The 11,374-nt window shown below is 37.2% G+C and overlaps 1 non-coding gene across 1 annotated transcript; it reads left to right on the top strand.

Moving 5' to 3' along the window:
• The first annotated feature begins 366 nt into the window (after positions 1-366).
• LOC131615371 (small nucleolar RNA R71) lies at positions 367-473 on the top strand. The gene has a single exon (XR_009287789.1). It is a non-coding gene; the product is annotated as a small nucleolar RNA R71 (small nucleolar RNA).
• The last annotated feature ends 10,901 nt before the right edge of the window (positions 474-11,374 follow it).

Genomic DNA, 11,374 nt, shown 5'->3' with positions numbered 1-11,374 from the left:
GTCAGCAGTTGACATTCAGCAATGACATGTCTAGTTAATCCACATATCTCGCAATTAGGAGTTACAGCAGCCGCGGTGGCTGCAGGAGTTATGGTTAAGTTCTCGATATTTTGAGTCAAGGCGTCTACTTTGGCGTTAGCGCGGTTTATACCACTGACTTTGTACATTCCTCCTTTGGTTTAGGATTTTTCTACAGCGATTCGTTCTCCTCCCCATTGGTAATGGTTTTGCGCCATGTTCTCTATGAGGTTATAGGCTTCGTCATGAGGTTTGTCCATTAGAGCTCCGCCAGCAGCGGCATCTATAATCATTTTGGTGTTATATAATAGACCACCATAGAAAGTATGGATGATCAACCATGGCTCAAGTCCATGATGAGGACAAAGTCTCAGCATATCCTTATATCGCTCCCAAGCCTCGAAGAGTGATTCATTGTCTTTTTGGGTAAATCCGTTGATTTGACCTCTTAGCATTGCGGTTTTACTGGGCGGGAAATATCTCGCTAAGAAAACTCTCTTCAATTCATCCCAGGTAGTTATGGAGTTAGAGGGTAAAGATTGAAGCCACACTCTAGCTCTATCTCTCAAGGAGAAAGGAAAAAGACGTAACCGAATTGCTTCGGGACTGACATTGTTAGCTTTGACAGTGTCGGCGTATTGCACGAACACAGATAAATGGAGATTTGGATCGTCTGCAGGGCTTCCAGAGAATTGTTTCTGCTGGACAGCTTGCACCAGCGAAGGTTTTAGTTCAAAGTTGTTCGCCTCAATCGCGGGTGGTGCAATATTTGAGTGCGGTTCAGCTCGTGAAGGAGCGACATAGTCCCTAAGAGGACGAGCGACAACCATCTCTAACTTCGGGGTTTGTTGATCAGAAAGAATCAATTCTTGGGAAACTGGAATCGGTTCTACTTCGGGAAGATGATGAATTCGAAGAAAAGGAAAATAATTGCCCTAGTCTCTACGGTGTAACAGTGAGTTACGATATCGACTTAAATAGTCCCTGATAACGGCGCCAAAAACTTGATCGCGACTTTACGTGTCTATTAATCTGATGACTGCAAGTGCACGGTCGTGTCGTGTAGTTTTAAAAGATATCGAATCCACAGGGACTATGAATCGACCTACCGTTATCTAAGGTGACTATGTAAAGCTAAAGCTAAGAATACTTGGGTTGTTTCTAAAGGGGACTGAAAAATCTTAATTCTAAGAAGCATAATAATAAGCGGATATCAATATGTATTTCGTCTAACTTAGGTGATCCGAAGTTCCATTGGCTATGGTTCTCGTTTAATCAAAAATCTCTATTAACTATGTCATTTAAAAGTCCTCCTCTCAAACTCTCGCTCTGTTGATTTGGACTACTATCCTAACCCATAATGTATGCTCTCGCTGTCCCATTAGATTCAGAAAAGCTTTTTGAAAACATCACAGTTGATAAAATCCTCATTTCATGAAGAAGTTATTTGCTTAAATCTCATAGTCTCAAACTCTCGCTCTGTTGACTCGGATCATGCTAGTATTCCATAACGTACGCTCTCGCTGTCCCATGTCGGGTTTAAAAACAATTTTTTAAAATAAATAAATTCTAATAGTTTTAATACGCTCTTGCTGTCCTTAAAACTAATGTTTTATGTCTACTATCCAGTTAAAGATCTCAAACTCTCGCTCTGTTGATTTTAACCTTTATCAGTTCTAAAATCTCAAACTCTCGCTCTGTTGATTTTATAACTTTAGCAAATTAAATTAGACACAAAACCAGAAACGAGTGATTTTTAATAAAACATATTTAAGCCAATTTGTTTTGGATCCCTACGGTTAAATTACTTTACATACCGATATCTTAATTAAATTAGCCAGACATATTGATACGGTTAAACATGCATAAATAAATTCGGTTCATAATTTTAGGCATATTAATTGGCATACAATATATCATGCAACAAAATAATAGTTAAAGCAGTAAATAGAAACCTGAATAATGTAAATCTGAAATAAAAACTTGAATCTTCGAGTACTTGAACTTCCACCACAGGTCGGTTGGATCATTCTTCAGAATTTATTCGGAGTAAATTAAACAAGAAAATAAAACTAAATCTAACGTAAGGTTAGACCTGTTGAAGGTTCACAACAATCTCCGATGTAGAAATTGCTGTGAGAAAAAGAACAAAGGAAATTGAATTGCTAAGTAAAATGCTGGAAAGGAAATTAATTGAAAGCTATGAAAACAAGAAAATAATTCTGGTGAAAAAAACTTGGACCCTGATAATGAATTATCAGTTCCCTTTTATAGTTGAATAGTCGCGTTCCTTTTCTCCCACGCTGTGTCTTTTCTTCCGGATTTCACGTACCCTATTTGGACTGAGTTGGAGACGTGCGTCTCTCTTTGACTTGGTGGCACTTGGAGACGTGCGTCTCAAGTGGAGATTCTTTAGGGAAGCATGGAGACGGGCGTCTCCTCTTTAGTGACGTGGCAACGGGGACTTGGTCCTTGGAGACGGGCGTCTCCCTTTGAGTAGTGGGAGTTTCATCTCCCACGTGGGCTGGGCTTCCACTATGTCTCTTGGGTCTTGTATGTTTGCACCTCCAGCTTGCTTTAGCATAATGAATTATCAGTTCCCTTTTATAGTTGAATAGTCACGTTCCTTTTCTCCCACGCTGTGCCTTTTCTTCCGGATTTCACATACCCTATTTGGACTGAGTTGGAGACGTGCGTCTCCCTTTGACTTGGTGGAACTTGGAGACGTGCGTCTCAAGTGGAGATTCTTTAGGGAAGCATGGAGACAGGCGTCTCCTCTTTAGTGACGTGGCAACGAGGACTTGGTCCTTGGAGACGGGCGTCTCCCTTTGAGTAGTGGGAGTTTCAGCTCCCACGTGGGCTGGGCTTCCACTATGTCTCTTGGGTCTTGTATGTTTTCACCTCCAGCTTGCTTTAGCACCTCTCTTTTCTTCTCTTGAATAAATATGGATCGATTTTGCTCTATTTCTTCTTCTTTTCACAAATATGCTCGCACAGACGCATTACCTGAAACAATGGAAAATTCCCGCATAATACTAAAATAAAGTGACTTAATTAAATGAAAATACCAATAATATTTATGGAAATTAAGCTAAAAATATCATATAAATTCGTGTTATCATTTGCTTAAGTTGTTTGTTGAAAATCCATAGGAATGAGAATGATATTGACTAAAATTGTCAAGGTACTCAAATTCTTTTCCAATCTCTTTTATTTTCATGTTAAAGTATTGTAAAACCTTTTCACTTGTTTTATGGTTTTGTATTGTTAAAGCTTAATCAAACCCTTGTATTTTTAAACCTTGGTACTAAGAGGAGAATTATTCCCGGTGAAACTACTCTTAGTCTATTGACCTTGTATTTCTAAAGCTTGGTCCCTTTTTTATTTGGTTTTGTATTGTTAAAGCTCAACCACCCTTTTGTTTTAAAACCTTGGTACTAAGAGGTGAATTATTCCCGGCGAAACTACTCTTAGTCCATTGACCCTGTATTGTTAAAGCTTATTCCCTTTTATTAAAAACTTGTTAAGTATTGTTTAAGCTTAACGCTTTTAAAAACTTGTTAAGTATTGTTAAAGCTTAACACCCAAAAAGATTTTGGCCACTTTGGCCCTTTTATTTTCCTTTTAAGGGGAACTACAAAAGCTCTAACTTCCCTTTTCTTTAAAAGGGGTATGTAGGCCTAAGATGCGATGTCTTATCGAGCTCACTTTCAAAACTTCTTTTCCCATCCCTACACTCTTTTTAAACAAGTTCACATATGCTTTTCAAAAATACATGTACACAAAAACAATAACATTTTCAAAGAGGTTCCCATGGAGTTTCATGGATACGAGGGGTGCTTAAAACCTTCCCCTTGTATAACAAACCCCCTCACCCAAATCTCTGATAAGTTAATTAGTTTTGATTTTAAAAACTTCCGTGGGTTTTATTCGCTCTTTATCCCATTCCTTTTGGAAACAATAAAGCGCGGTGACGACTATGTTTAAAACAAATGAGCTAAGTCTTTCCCATGGCTTTAGTCTCACCAATTTCACCGCAATACTGTCTACCATTTTTCTTTACCTAGTCCTAGGAACACAAGTGTGCACAATAAGAATAATTGGTTTTACGACTTGGAAAGACAAGATGAAACCAACCATGAGAAGGAAGAAACCGATCCTTTGACACCACCAGGTTACTATGATAATTCACCCGTTACACATGATGAAGATGTACCTATGGTTGATTATGGTGCTGCCATTGAGGCTCTTCAGAATAATGTTGCCACTCTTCGCACTGATATGGATGCTATTCGTATTTATATTAGTAACCTTCGCATAGATTTTCATGGTTTTATGGATTTAGTGACGGCGAATCTCGATAGCTTGTATCAGCATTTCCGTTCTACATCACCCCCTAAAAGTGGCTAATTGAAGAATCTGATTTGTTTTTCTAACTCTTACACTTTAACAATGAGGACATTGTCTAGTTTAGGTGTAGGGAAAGGAAATATTAGTTAGGATTTCCTGTTTTTTTTAAAGTATTTTATTTCCAAGTTTAGCATTTAGTCAGTACTTTAGTTAGCATTATTTTTATTTCCAGAATAATTTTAGTTTTTGTTTCAGTAAAATTTAATTCTAGTATGTTTATTTTCCCTTATCTGTGTTCTATTTTCCATCTTCTATATATTAACTGATGCTACTGCTAATCAAGTGAAAATAAAAAATTTTGCTGTCAGTTAATTACTGTGTCTATGCTTATCAATGTGTTGAGTGCATTAATTCTTCCTGAATCATATTATTCTAACACTACTGATCAGAAAACTATATAGCAATGCTTGTTATTATTCTAATATAATACTTTGACTCTTTAGTCAAAGCAATTTATGCCACAAATTTTTGGTCCAATTAGATCACATGCATCCATGGTCAAAAGGCTGCTAAATTGCTGCAAGAAACATGACCTACATAGGCATGCATGTGCGCAAAGACCACACGCAAACCAATTTTTTTTTTGGTATAAAACATTGTGTGACGAGCGTCAGGCAGCATGTGCCGATCGTCACACCTCTATTCCCTTCATTTGACGTCCATCACTTTCCCTGGTGACTTCCGTAAGCCTTTAAATGCCCAGCATTTTCGCTGAGCCACTTCATCTCATTCATTTCTTTTTCTTTTCACCTTCCACCACCGTCCCACTCTCTTAATACCTCATTCATTCCCATTCATTCATTTCTTTCTTTCAAACTTCTCATTTAATTATCATTACCACCCACCTTTTCATTTTTTATTTCATCATCTATTTAAACACCTCTGTTAACAAAATCAAGAACATCAACCCTCCCTTTGTTAGTACTAGAGAATCAACACTAGTTCCTAATACTTACCATCATTATAGAAAACAAAAACCAACAAAACAAAGGAGAGCCAGACCTCACCGGTATCACATTCTGAAATGAGAAAGCCAGAGAACTCCAACTTGAACGCCACCGCGTTTCCTATCAGTGAGGCGTTGTGTCGACACGGTTCACCGATGTTGACTGTTTACAAAGTTTGGGACTGCTCAACAATGTGAGATATTTACTCGGTAAAACGGGTTTAACATATGTAAGCACATTGAACATACCCACATATGAGGCTCTAACATTGAAATTCTTAAGCTCCTACGCTTACGACACTCCCACTGATGCCGCTCAGAATCTAATTGGAACTGCCTTATTCTGGTTGTTTAACCAACAATATACCATAAATCAAGAGAACTTGAGCGAGATACTCCAATTCACTCGCGGAGAAGGTGTCAATTACCGAATTCTTCCTGGGTTAGACTAGTAAAGAACGTCATATGCGATATGGCATCGAGTGTCCGATGAAGAAAATGTCGCACCCGACATGCGCCTTTCTTTTCGCATCCATAATCCATGCATCCGCTACTTTCACCGCGTCTTGGCTAACACCATTTTTGGAATGGAAAACAACAACAAAGTTAACGTCAAGGAGTTGTACTTTTTCCACTGTGCTTTAGCCAACAACCTCATCAATTCCAGTACCTTTCTCATGGCCCATATTCAAAATACACCTTTCTGCATCGGATGGCTAGTTAACGTTAAGGAAATACATCTTTCTGCATCGGATGGCTAGTTACCGCGATAGCTCGAGCCCTAAACTTAGGGGATAGGTTGCAAAACTTACCTTCACTGCCAGCTGTTTTTATAGATATCAACAACTGTCGCGCTGGTCGTCTTATTATAGCAAGAGAAGATGGGAGATATAACCTTATGGTGCGAAACAGAAAAGTCCATAGCGTCATCCTGCCTGATGTTGCCATCACTAGATTAGACATCAGGAACAACTGGCTTTGCGATCTAGATGCACCTACTGCTGATGCTAATATTCAGGATAACCAAGGTGGAGCAAATAATGTCGATGAAATGGAACAAGAAATGAATCAACAAGAGCCTCAGCCAAATGACCACCCACAAGCACCTCCTGAGGATATTGTAGGCTCATCATCTAGGCATCAACCAAACAAAAGAAACCAACATGCCACGCTTGATGACGTATATGGGAAGATGTTGCGTATTCTTAAGGAAGAAACACAGTGTCGCCAAAGGATTGAGGCGCGACAAACCGAGATGATGAAGTTGATGCAACATATGGAGCAGGATCAACACGACTATACTTATTGGAATTATCGAAGCATTTCGGACCTGAAAGAAGAAATGCGTTGTTTGACATACCGTGTTGAAGGCCTGCATGGTTATGTTTATCATGCTGGCATAGTACCCTAGAGACATAGAGGATGGGCGTGGAAGAGGTAGAGCGCGAACACAAGGCAGAGCTAGAGGAAGAGGAAATGAGTAGTAATTTTTCATTTTTTTGTTCTTTTCTCACTTTACAAAGTCGCATTGAGGACAACGCAAAGTTTAAGTGTGGGGGAGGAAGCTCTACCGCTTTTATTTTCTCGCTTTCTAGGTAGATTTAAAATTTCTAGTTATTTCCCTTTATAAAAAAAACAACAACAAAAAATATTTATGTACTTTAAGTTCATATATGCAAGAATTTTCATTCGTTATTCGACTTCCTCACTTTCTTGAACCAAAATTTTTTTCGTTTAAGATGCCTAACCTGACACACTCGAAAAGTATATAGGTTTCCCATCTTAAGGTATGTTAGAAATTTGAGTAAAAATTAAACAAAATCGTTACCGTCTTGACACTCTTAAACCCCCGAGTACATAAGACCGATTTGAATACCTATTATACCGAAACCTTAAGCTTTAGTTTTAAAGTAACCCTGAGTAGTTTATTTAGCACTCGGCACCGTCTTAAGCACAAACTACGTAGAGAACCGATGAATATAAGTGAATGATCCCGAATATTTAAAAATTTACATGCCTTATGTACAATTAAAGAATGCACCGACTAAGCTAGGTGACCCTCACCCGGTCATTTAACCCAAAGGATGTGTATCTTAAAAATTATAACAAAGAAAACTGTTGTCGATTAGTTCAGAAGTAGCTGGTACTGAACTTGGTAGGGCGGACTATGGTTTGATCCCCCTCAACTTGCAATTGGTAAAAAGAGGTTACCACAAATATTTGCTAGAACCCCGCGCTTATAAGGATCATAGTCACTAACCGGTTACTCTACTATGTGCGTGTAAAGATAAAGGGCTTAATGTGATTACGCTCGAATGAAAATGGGTGAAATTAAGCGAAAAGAACTAGGTCGAGTTATATTAGCATGATTCGAATTGGTTTGCATAAGATGGCGTTGTTTAGTGTTATTACTGTATCTTTGGTGTTCATATTGAGCTTTCATAATTCTAACAGAAATTTATTGCAACCACGCACAAATCGATGTTGTGTCACGTATTTGCATTTAACCCGTGCATAAATTAATTTCCTTTATGATTATTTTCTTGAGGATAAGCAAAGGTTCAAGTGTAGGGGAGTCTGATAACACGAAAATGTATTGTATATATGGCTTAATTTACATAGATTATTTCTCTATTTTATTTTATTTTATTTATGTTGCTTTATGTTGGTATTATGCCGGTATTTTTATTATGTTTCAGGTATTTAACATTTCTAAGCTTGCGTGAGAAAATGAACAAAAAGGAGGTAAAATGAAGAGAAAAGATACAAAATATAAAGACAAAGAAAAAGGGGGGTGAAAGAATGAAGAAGCCAAGGCCCAAAAGCCCATTTGGCGAATGGCGCCCATCAACAAAGGGGTGACGTCCGTTACACCCTCCCCCTGCCGACTGTTACTCATTGTTAAAGTGTGTGACGTTTGTCACACACTCAGCCACGCTAGTCATTTCCTAAATCTCCTCCTATTTTCCAGCCTTCCTATTTTCACTCAGTGAACGAAGTCCTGGAGACGGAGGCTACTAAATTTCCTCCTATATTCTATAAACCTAGTTGAACTCGAGTGATATAAATAGACGACATTTATCAGAAAAAGCTCTCTTCCTTCTTCGCAAGCTTTACACCGTTTTATTTTTCCAGATTCAATTTACTTTTCCCCAGCCACTTTGGCAATAGATTTCTACACCGGAAACCTGTTTCCCCCTTAGTTTGTTTCTCAACTTCCAGAATTTTGTTTAGGTTTTATTAATCAATTTATTTACTGCAACTCGTTTTGTATTCCGGATCAAAGCAAAGCCTAACAGTCTGTGGAAGAGTGCTTTTGGTACTAGAAGATTCCCAATTTCAATTTCATACTTAATTCCAGGTTTTTATTTTCAGTATAATTACTTATTGTTTACTATCATTTATTGAATAACATGTTTCGATTGGCTTCAATCTGCTATTTCTGTTTTGGTTTGATGTTTAAGATTATGTCCGGCTAAATTTATTATACCGGTATGTAAGGTCACATAACCTAGTGGGTTTAGTAATGCTGTCAGTATATTCATTATAAAAATATTTTTCTGGTTTCAATTTCTAATATTAATTATCAACTGTTTTGTTACGAGATTAAAAAGCGGATAGAAGTTAGAATCAATAAAAACGAGAGTTTGAGGTTTTAACTAGACAGTAGGTATTGAACATTAACCTTAAATACAGCGAGAGCGCTTTAAGGGTAATTAGATTTCATTTGTTTTCAAAAATTATTTCTAAACTTTAATTGATACAACGAGAGCGCTCAGTTAGGTTTAATAATAAGATCGGAATCAATAAACACGAGAGTGTAAGAAGAAGGTTTTTAAATTAATGATCTCTACTGAAAGATGTTTTAAATATACGACTTGCGTTAGCAGTTTACTAAATTCCCGAAGTCAGACCATTGCAAACTGGTATTTCTCCCTGATAATTTAAGTTAGATTCTATTTTCCTTTATTTTCCCCTTCTGATCCTAATTAATCAGATCACTAGCCTTAGATTTACGTAGTAACAATTAGATAACAATAGGATCGATTCTTAGTCCCTTGGGATTCGATAATCTTTAAAGCTACACGATAAGACTTTGTAGTCAGATTCATTTAGACATACTAAGTTAAAGTCGCGATCAAGATGGTACCTGAGCATCAACTGGCTCATCTTCATCATCTCTCGACCATCGAGAAGCAGATCTAGATACTCTATGTCAGATAGTCTGGGGTGCACAAAACTATGTCTAATCAGCCATCCACCTCCTGTGTGAACTGGTCAGTGCCACTCTACCTGTCCTAAGATGCGAGTCCTCTACAACACCTCCCCTCTCTCTAGCCCTCACATAATCTCTACCACGCTGTTGACCAGCAATCGTACCATTTGTGCCTCAGGTCTTCATTGGAAAAAAAGTGAATAAACTATGAATTTTTCAAAATATTCGGAAATTATGGACTTTCTGGATTTTTCTAAATATACAGTAAAGAAGCAAAGGGTTTTCGGTATTTTCAAAATATCCATTAAACATTCAGAATTTTTAAAATGTTCGTTTAAATAAATGCATTTTATTGAATATTTTGAAAATTCTAGAAATATTTATGCATTTTTATTGGATACTTTGAAAAATTCAAAAAATATTTATACATTTTACCGAATATTTAAAAAAATTCGGAAATACTTATGTATTTTTATCGGATCTTTTAAAATATTCAATTGAACGTCTGAGCTTTTACCGGATATTTTCAAAATATCTGGAAAACTATGCATTTTTACCAGACCTTTAGGAATATTCGGTAAAAATTTACGAAATAAATCAAAAAAACTTAAAAAATATGATAAAAATGCATACTCACTTGTCATCAAATGAAAATGTTTGGTAGTGTGTCTGAAATATAAAGAAAAAATGAGAGTTTCAAATTTTACAATTTTGTGAAACAAAATATAAAATAGTTCAAGATTAATATGATAAAAACATAGGCATTAAACCCCAAAGGGTCGGCTCAGTTGGCAAATGAGCTTTCTCCAAAAAAAGGGACGGAACCGGCTAGTACCTGAAGGATAGAAAAACACTTAGAAATGGGGTTTAAATAAGTGTAGCTTAAAAACTCTTAAGATAAAAACAATTTGCACAAAGATTTTTATCCTGGTTCGTTGTTAACTAAACTACTCCAGTCCACCCCCTTGGAGTGATTTACCTCACCTGAGGATTTAATCCACTAATCACACAAGATTACAATGGTTTTCCACTTAGATAACCTCTAAGTCTTCTAGAGTATTCTGATCACAACCTGATCACTCTAGGAACACAATGCTTAGATACCCTCTAAGACTTTCTAGAGAATCCGATCACAACTTGATCTCCTCTAGTTCTTACAAATGAATGTAAACAAAATTCTTATAAGAGTTACAATGCTTCTTAATAAGCTATTATCACAACTGTGATTTTTCTCTTAAGTTTTAAGCTTAATCTCACTAAGATATTACAACAGTAATGTAGTGAGGTTGAAGATGAAGTTTGAGAGCTTTTTGAATTTGACAGCGTTTCTGTATGTTTGCGCAAAGTGTTGCTATTCAGCTTCTCATCAGAACTTCTATTTATAGGCACTTGAGAAGATGACCGTTGGGAGCATTTAATGCTTTGCGTGATCCGTACAACATTGAATTTAATGTTTCACTCTTTTGTCAACTACCTTGAGCCTTTCTTTCGCTGTGTCTACTGACGTTGCCTTTAATAGCTTCTAACGTTCCTTTTGTTAGTCAGCATAGCCTGCCATCTTGTACTTGCTTCTGATCTGATGTTTGTGTAAACAACGTTTGAATATCATCAGAGTTAAACAGCTTGGTGCAGAGCATCTTCTTGTCTTCTGACCTTGAAGTGCTACTTAGCGTGATACCATGAGAACTTCAGTGCTTCTGCTTCTGATCTCAAGTTCTTCTGATGCTTCCATAGACCATGTTCTGATTCTGCTTGACCATCTTCTGATGTCTTGCCAGAGCATG

Source organism: Vicia villosa, linkage group LG6 (genome assembly GCF_029867415.1).
Source record: "Vicia villosa cultivar HV-30 ecotype Madison, WI linkage group LG6, Vvil1.0, whole genome shotgun sequence".
NCBI classification, from domain to species: domain Eukaryota; kingdom Viridiplantae; phylum Streptophyta; class Magnoliopsida; order Fabales; family Fabaceae; genus Vicia; species Vicia villosa.
Note: the sequence above shows the minus strand (reverse complement) of the source record. Positions and strands in the feature narration are given on the sequence as shown.